At 38.7% G+C, this 9004-nt stretch overlaps 1 non-coding gene across 1 annotated transcript; it reads right to left on the bottom strand.

Moving 5' to 3' along the window:
• Positions 1-8132: 8132 nt before the first annotated feature.
• Positions 8133-8239, bottom strand: LOC141593909 (small nucleolar RNA R71). Its single transcript, XR_012521964.1, has one exon. It is a non-coding gene; the product is annotated as a small nucleolar RNA R71 (small nucleolar RNA).
• Between the last annotated feature and the right edge of the window lie 765 nt (positions 8240-9004).

The following is a 9004-nucleotide window of genomic DNA, read 5'->3' as shown; positions in this document are numbered from 1 at the left end:
AAGGCTGTTATGTACCCAGTAACTTGCAATGTGGTTAAATCTTATGTTGTGTTGCCTGATATGCCTGCCCATATGCCTATTTCTGCGCTTCTAACACCTCCGCCCCCGTTTGGGAGCAAATTGGAGGAAGATCCCTCTGTTTTGATTGTTGCAGGGGCTGGTTTGGGGAAGTTAGAGCCGCATGTTGCTCCAGTTGTGAAGGAACCAATCGTTCAAAGAGGCGGCCTAGGATGTCTTAGCTATGGCATAGATGAGGAGCCTGATGAGGTGCCAGTCAATTTGACGGAGTCCGATTTGGATTTTGATGAGCCAGACGTGGTCATTGATTGGGAAGATGTTAGAGATGTTGATCCATTGAGTTCTGCGGATATCGGAGTTGTTAGGAGTGCCGCTGAGGAGATGAGCACTGTAGAGGCTACTTCTTGTAGTCAGAAGCCGAGCAAGTGGACCATTCTGTGGCCATTCTTGATCAACTATTAGTTGATTAAGACTTTTTGAAAACATTTTATTGCTTTTGTTAGACTTTTTATTGCTTTGGTGTGCGCGAGACTTCGCTTTAATAAGTTTGCTTAGGATTTAAAGACTTTAGACTGTTACTTTGGGTTTTGCGCAATTTTGGGCGCGTTATTATGTGTATTTGCAATTTTGCAGGTTCATAGACCTTAAATAGCTCAATTTATTGAGCTAATTCGAAGAAATCAGAAACTTACAGCAGGTATCACAGTCGATCGACTGGCTTGTTTGGTCGATCGACTGTGCCGCGACTCCAGGGGCTTCTGTTCCTGTCACCCTAGTCGATCGACTGGCTGGTATGGTCGATCGACCGCCTTTCTTTTTGCATTCACGACCATTCCCCTGCTGTGTTTGGTCGATTTGCGGAGTTGAGGGAGTCTTTTCTCCACTTTATTCTCCGATTCATTTCGGTTTTCTTCTGTTTTTTTTATTTTGCACATAATTTTGCGTTTCGTAAATTGCTTTCTCGGAATTACGCGTGGTACTTTCGTTTCTTTTCAGGTACTTATGGTAGCACTGCTGGCTACCGAAACCTCCTAGCTCACGCTGGTTTGGGGAGGTTTCCTGCTGCGCTTAAAGTCTTGTGAGTTTCCGAGTCCTTCTTTTATGCCAATTTTAGTTATAATTCCGCAAATCCCAATTTCCTTAGCTTATCTTTCATTATATGATTTTGCACAATGGGGACATTGTGTGATTTGGTTTGGGGAAGGGTTTTGCGTCGCATTCATTCTGTTTTGAATTCACGTTTACATTTTTGTCTTGCATTGTTGTTTATTTTCCTCTTATGTACAGAAAATCAAAATTCAAAAGAAATTGGAAAAAATTTCAAAAATTCAAAAAAATTCGCATGTTTATTTTAGCATATAGGTTTAGTCGGAACGGTGGTATTTCAATGATGACATTGCATTTTCATCTGTTTATGCCTGAGTCGTGCTTAATTAACATGTTATTAGTAGAATCACATGTGCATAGTCTACGAGTTTTCGTTAAATATCTTGCTGAACTTTAAACTTGACTTAGATTTCTGGCAAACTACATTATATTCTGAGTTTAGAGCCTTATAACTGGTGACATTCATGACCAGTTCATTTAGGAATGTGAGTAGTTACTCCTTATGAGACATGTTACATAAATATGCATAAATATGAACTTAATCTGCTTAATACCTGTATGCATTCGGTTTGTTGTTTGTTGACATATGTGGAAGAGGTCTCCTTTATTCATTTTGCCCATAAACTTCACCTAGCCAAAAATAGCCTTTTGTCCCTTTAACTACATCCTATATTCAGCCTGCCTTTGTCAAGCTAGTAGTATTAGTCTTTGGGAGTGTTTTATCATTTTGGTTATATTTGCTCTTATTGAGAATGTTGGTGAAATGTTGAAGGGAAAGAAAAAAAAAATGATTCGAAAAAAAAAAGGTCAGTCGGTCGACCGTCCCACTTGGTCGGTCGACTGCTTGCTGCAAAAGAAAAAAAAATGATTCGAAAAAAAATCACATGATTGAATCTTCATTAGTTGGTGATTTTATATTCCCATGTTGCGATTAATATCATTTGGGGAATTAAGTTTGTATGGAGAATGTGAGATTAGTGCTAATCATTAGCACCGTTTTTATTGTTGAATCTTGAGTAAGAAAGTTGGATGTTGTTATAATTTGGTGTTTAGTAAGTTCCTAGCTTGGATTTAACTCCTCATATCCAAATTCATTTTAGCCCCTTCTTACCCATAGCCTCACATATCCAAAATTGCCTCGGCATGTGTCATGATCTTTTATGGTTGGAATGCATATGTACGGTTGTAGAGATCATTTTCATATTAGATTACAGGCATGTTCTTATAGGTCGTAGTTAGGTGAGAGTCATTACAAAATTACTTCTTTCTATCTTTTACGTATATTCACCTGTGCTTATGTGTGATATGAGCGACCCGTGAGAGTCCATAATGATAAGTCTCTATAGTTGACGGTTCAGCAGTTTTTAACGGCTACATAACTCGTTTGCATGATTCATATTGATTGTTAGTTGTTGCATTAAACTGGTTTAGGCTTTATAGTTGCATTTCGCTCTGAGATTGAACTCGTTCCACTAGGTTTTAAGATCGAGTCTAGTTCTTGCTTGGGGACAAGCAAGGGTTTGGTTTGGGGAAGTTTGATGCGTGTCCTAAATATGATGTTTTACACCCTCTTTTACACGCATTTCAGAGCTCAATTAGGTAGTTTATGCTACTATTTTCCCTATTTCCGTCTACTTTCGTGTTTTTGTGTAATATTGCAGAAATGTGAAGAATTCAGCGGAAATCGAGCCGAATCCGTCCCTAAGTGCTTGGCATGGGATTTGACATGAAGATTTGACTCGGGAAGCGAACTTGGTGCGCGTATCAAGGCCTGAAAGATAGATTTGCGAGAGTTTCAGAAGTGGATTACCAGCTACGAGGTCATAGACCGACCTCACGCGGTCTATAGATCGTCGAATGTTGAACAAGTCTGCAGGAAAGAGGAGCGGTCGATCGATGATGCCTTGGGTCGATCGACTGTGAGCACGATTATCGAAACTTCTATACAACAGATCTTAGTCGATCGACCGTCTTAGTGGTCGATCGACTGCTATTTTAATCTGACGCAAATTAAAAGGACGAGAAGTTAGAAGCCCAATTGTAATTAGGTTTTAAGAATAAGAATCACACTATATTCCTATATAACGTGAACCCTATGTTTCGGAACAGGGATCGGGTTATTCTAGGGAATTAATTAGGGTTCATCACACAAAAAAAGGTTGAATTTTGATTATTCCATTAGTTTAGAATAATTTTCGTCAATAAAGTTTACTTTTCGCATTTGGTTTTAGTCTTTCCTCTTCAATTCTTATTTACGGTATTCCCCTGTTCCTTTGTTCAGTTTTGTTGCTTTAATTCTTCCGTAGTTTAGAATTGCTAGTTTAGATTTCCCAAAGCCAAATTCTCGTTTCATGTTAGTTATCTATTTAGTTAATTCAATGATGAATTCAATTGCTTTATTTGTAAATTTTATTGTTGTTTTTATCACCATCATGAGTAGCTAAATCCTTTGTGTTAAGATGTAGGGGATCTGTAGGTTAGACGGTTTCGACTTAGGCGACCTGTTATCGGGCTCTGGTCGATCGACCGACCTACATGGTCGATCGACCGCCGCGTGTTAGATTAGTCGCGTCTTATTTAATTTAATTGCTATATTTGACGAATCGAGTGCACGCGACTAGTTGAATTCTTAGGAATTGACCGACCCGACAGATCGAAAGATGGGGAGGGAAATATACTACTTAATTAAGACGACTAAATTAATAAGATCGAGAGGTAAGTTAATTTAGGCTTTAAGTATCATTAATCAAGAACGAAAGTTAGTATTAGTGAGATTTAGGGACCCGTAACTTAGGCCGAAAGGTTGCTACCTCTTAAATTGGACCGAGAGGACTTTTTATTTTCCCGTCTAACATGCCTAAAACAGTTTACTTAGAGTTGCCGCCATCGAAACTACAGTGAACCGACCATCTTAGCATCCTTTTAAAATTTGATTTCATCCATTTTCTTTAATCACTCATTTATTTGTTTAGTTATATTTTAATTTGATTGCCTTTAGTTATAGAACTGTTCAAATAAACCCCCCCCCCCCTTCACAACTGTTACTTTAGACTAAAATTAGACAACTATTGATTGCATCGCCTCTCTGTGGTTCGAGCCTGACTGCCACTAGCTATAGTAGTAGTTTGGATTATAAATTTATCTTTGATACTCCACGACGGTATCAACATCTATGTTGTTATAATTGTTGTTGTGGTTGAGAGACGAAGTTGAAGACAGGGCCATGGCTCTGAGGCAGAAAAACGGCTCACATTACAACTCAATCCGACACGGTTCAAAGACTGAACGCAGACAACACAAGGACGAGTGATGAGTAGTATTTTGGTAGCTTTTACCTCGCATTTATACCTTATTCCGACTCGATTTTGTGTGCCTTAATCGTTAAATAGCTCATTTTCTAGTTTAATTTGTATTTAATAATTTAATCCTATTTATCGCGAATAATTGTATATATATTTGTCGGAATTTGATTATTGCTTCCGTTATTAAATCCTATAGGTACATTGAGAAAGGCGGAAATAAGACGGGTCAAAGAGCAAAGTGCGAATCAAATAAACCAAGTTAAATCAAAAGTCAATCATTGACTTTACAAAAGTCAAAACCGTCATCAACAGCAGCTGCTACATCACAAATTCCACCCCATCACCTCTTTCATCCACGTCCCCTGCATCTTCACCATCAACAATTCAACCACCATTTCCGTCCTCGCCATTCCTCTGCATCAACCCCTCACACCATTCGTTCATCTCCATAACTCGACCCACGAACACCACACAAATCAACACACATCACTCACCCTCGCTGCTCCGACAATCACCAGCTTCATCATCTCTTCATAACTCGCCAATTCACCATATCATCCATTTACCATCATTCATCATCACCACACATCAAACCAACCCGCCATTACTCCATCACCATTAAACCAATGTCAACCCGTGCCTCACCTGCTCTCTTCAATGACCGGAAACTCCACCGCCATTTCACTTGCTCCGTCAACAAAACCCGACATCAACCTCGCATTACCTTCTCCATACACACCTGCATCTAGCCAAAATCAGTCCATAACTCAATTGTACCACCACGCACCACCAGTTCAATCACCATGGCAGCCACCATTCACCAATAAATTCCCATCAACAATTCATACCTCCATCATTTTCGACCTCCATCCTTCAATCATCATCACCCATCTCAGCTGCAACCACCGACTTCCACATCCACCATCATCACCACTCCAATCAACAACAGCAACTCCATCATCTCCAAAGCATAATCGGATTCGAACTCGGGATCGAAACTGAGCTTTTATGAAGCTTTGTTCTGTGTCTTAAACTCGGCGATGACTCCCTCAACCGGAAGAACACACTCATTTCTCATCTTTTTTGTGAAGGTCTCGCCACGGCATAGATAGCACACGCAGCCTACCGCCTACCAAGCATACAACTCGCAATCAACAATCTCGCATCAATTTTTGTTCCCTCTACCGGTGCCCCGGCAGTCGGCCTACCGGCATAACGCACATCACATCAATTTCTGCCCCTTACTTCATTGGTCTCGCTACCGGTGACACGCCCGGCCGCCGATTGACCGGCAGAACCCCCTTGACGCGTGATTTCTCTATTTCACCCGTATTTCCCCTTCCCCTTTTATTTTGTTTTGTCTGTTTTGTTTGGTTTAGGGTCAATGTGTCGATTAGATGACTTTTATTAAGATTATTATTATTATTATTATTATTATTATTATTATTATTATTATTATTATTATTATTATTATTATTATTATTATTATTATTATTATTATTATTATTATTATTATTATTATTATTATTATTATTATTATTATTATTATTATTATTATTATTGTTAGTAGTAGTAATTAGTAGGGGTAGTATATAAAGACTACCATTGTTTTAGAAAAGAAACAATTACACTACCATAAATTAGAATAGAAATTAGACTAGCTTAGTTCATTCTCCTCTCAAATAATTGTAGAACCCTAATATTTCCTCTCTCATTTTCATTCAATAAAAAGTTGTAATCTTTCTTTAATTTTATTTTAATTCTTCTTTTGTTCATTCAAGTTCTTCATTTCTCATTAGTATACAATTAGTCATTTGGGTTGTATTTGGGAGACAACAAGAAATTCATCTTCCATTATTATCCAAGTTTGTTCCTTTCCTCTTTGTTGGTACAATTCTCATCTTTTATTTACATTTACTTCAATTGTTTACATTTCTTATGTTGTTTAATCATTATTCATTTAAAGTAGTAACCTTTATCATGTTTGCAATATTTACTTGTATTTTGTTGCAATTTGTTGTTAATTTCTCACCCATGAACATGAGTGAGTAGTCTTATCTAAGGTCATGGAGGAACTTGGGTGATTAAAAGGGGTAAAATTGGGTTGTTAACATTTGAAATTGGGTAATTAATTGGTCTCACTCTTGTGCATATGAAGTGCTCGATGAAATATTTGAACAAAAGTTTGAGTCTTTTATTAGCATGTTTAACTTATCTTGGTGCATTGTGCTATTGGATGGTTTTAGAAGTGTTTAAATGAGTTGTTTAAATGAAAGTTGGAGCCTTTCTTAGACATATTTGATCCATCTTGGTGTCTATGCTATTAGATAGTCTTTATGCATGTTTGTGATGAGTTTGTCTCAACTAAGTGAAAGCTTGTTTGTAAACCCCTACTCCCATGCCTATGAAATGTTTGATGGATTGCTTAAATGAGAGTTTGAGTCTTTCATTATCATGTTTAGTCTATCCTAGGTCGAAAGACAATGGAAGGCCTATATGGTATGGTCGAGACCAGTTTTTCATACTAAGTAAATGCTTGTTGGTTAGCTCTAATTGACTAAGAAATTTTGATCATTCATAGGTCTTTATCGTTACCCATTTCTTGTTGACAACCTTATCTTCCCCGACTTACCCAAGTGAACCCAAAGACCTTAGCTTTCATTCATTTGATTAGAAGCAATTTCATTTAGTTTAGTCATTTATCGTAGTTTGCATCTTAGTTTTATATTAATCAACCTCTTATTTTTATTTGACTAAATTAAGACTTAAACGGACTAAGTATACACCCCCGCCATCTTTGTGTTCGACACCCGAATAAATACTACTTTTATTAGGTAATTTATAAATTGTTTTTGATTGGGAAATGACGACAAATCCCTTACATCAAAATGGCGCCGTTGTCGGGGATGGCGTTAGGTTATGCTTAGTTAGTTGAAGTTTCTAGCTTTAGTCTTTACTTGTTGTTTGCTTGTTTGTGTAGTTTGTGTGCTTCTTGAAGAGCGTGTGTGATTTTTGCCTTACCCTAGTGTGTAAAAGCACTAGGAGTCTTACGGTTTGTCAAGTTGTATGCCTAGGAGGAACCACCAAGCTTTGCACTTTGACTCCGATCCCGAAAGGCTTTTTAGAGCCTTAAGGAATAGGACAATTGCAAGGGTTAGAACCTCTTCTCAAGCAACCATAAACCAAGTAAATCCTCTCATCCAACCTCTCATTGAAAACACAACGCAACAACAACCAAACAACACAATTGAGCCTCCGATAGAAAATCCATTTCACAACTTCCAAATTCCAAATAGCCCACCTCAAACACCACCCCCTCATATACCAAATCCACCACCACCAATGGCTTTACGTGACCATAACCGTCCAAACCATAATGATGCTTGTAACCCCATCAATTTTGGCATCTTAGCTCCAAACAATTTTGAGATACACCCGGCTCAAGTTGGCCTAATTGAAAAAGACTTGTTTGGAGGACACATTGAAGAAGATGCTCATGCTCACCTAAGGAGGTTCAAGAGGAAGGTCTCTATGATGAAAAAGAATGGGGTATCCGAGGATACACTAAGGATGATGTTATTCCCATTTTCTCTAACGGGCAAGGCGGATCATTGGTTGAATGTGCACCCTCCGGACACATTTACTACATGGGATGCCTTAGCCAAGGCGTTCCTAGAGAAGTATTATCCATCATCAAAGACCGCTATGCTCCGGAATGAAATTCATACCTTTCAACAAGAGGAAGGAGAGTCCCTAGGAGAGGCATGGGATAGGTACCTAGATCTACTTGCTAGTTGCCCTCATCATGGGATCCCGGCTTGGTACGTGACTCAAACCTTCTTTCAAACTTTGCTCCCAAGGACAAAAGAAATGGTGAATGCCTCCGCAGGAGGGGGATTCGATCATTTGGGTGAAGAGGAAGGCACGACTCTAATCAAGAAAATGGTGGACTCCGAGGCAAACTATGGCACAAGAGTGAATGTCTTGAGAAGAAGCAAGCACCCTCCCGAATTCTTAGTGAATGTGGAGACTAATGCTAAGCTTGATATGCTCACCAAAAAGCTTGAAGAGTTGAGTAAGAAGAAGCAAGTGAACCAAGTGAATCAAACTACCACTTCTCATGGACCATCTATGGAGGAAGTGATGCAAAGATCAACATGTGAGTCATGTGGAGGGATGGGTCACACTTATGAAGTATGTGCAAATAATCATTACAACAACTTTGATGGGAACAATGTGCAAGAGGTGAATGCTTTCCAAGCATTTAACAATTTCTCCAACCGTCCACCTAGACCCTCATTCAACAATAACCAAGGATCCAACCAAAGATTTGCCAACCAACCTCAAGCACCAAGATTATGGAGGTAACCAAGGGAACCAAGGTAATAAAAACTTTTACCAAGGAAACCAAGGAAACCAAGCCAACCAAGGGTTTGGTCAAGGATTCAATCAATGGAACAACAACAATGGGTTCAATCAAGGATACAACAATAATCAAAGTTACAACCAAGGGAAAAATCAAGGGTTCAATCAAGGGTACCAAGGGAACAACCAAAATTCCAACTTTAGAGATCAAG

The sequence above is a fragment of the Silene latifolia genome, chromosome 7, assembly GCF_048544455.1.
Source record: "Silene latifolia isolate original U9 population chromosome 7, ASM4854445v1, whole genome shotgun sequence".
Classification (NCBI taxonomy): Eukaryota; Viridiplantae; Streptophyta; class Magnoliopsida; order Caryophyllales; family Caryophyllaceae; genus Silene; species Silene latifolia.
The sequence above is the reverse complement of the archived record's forward strand: the minus strand, read 5'-3'. Positions and strand labels throughout refer to the sequence as shown.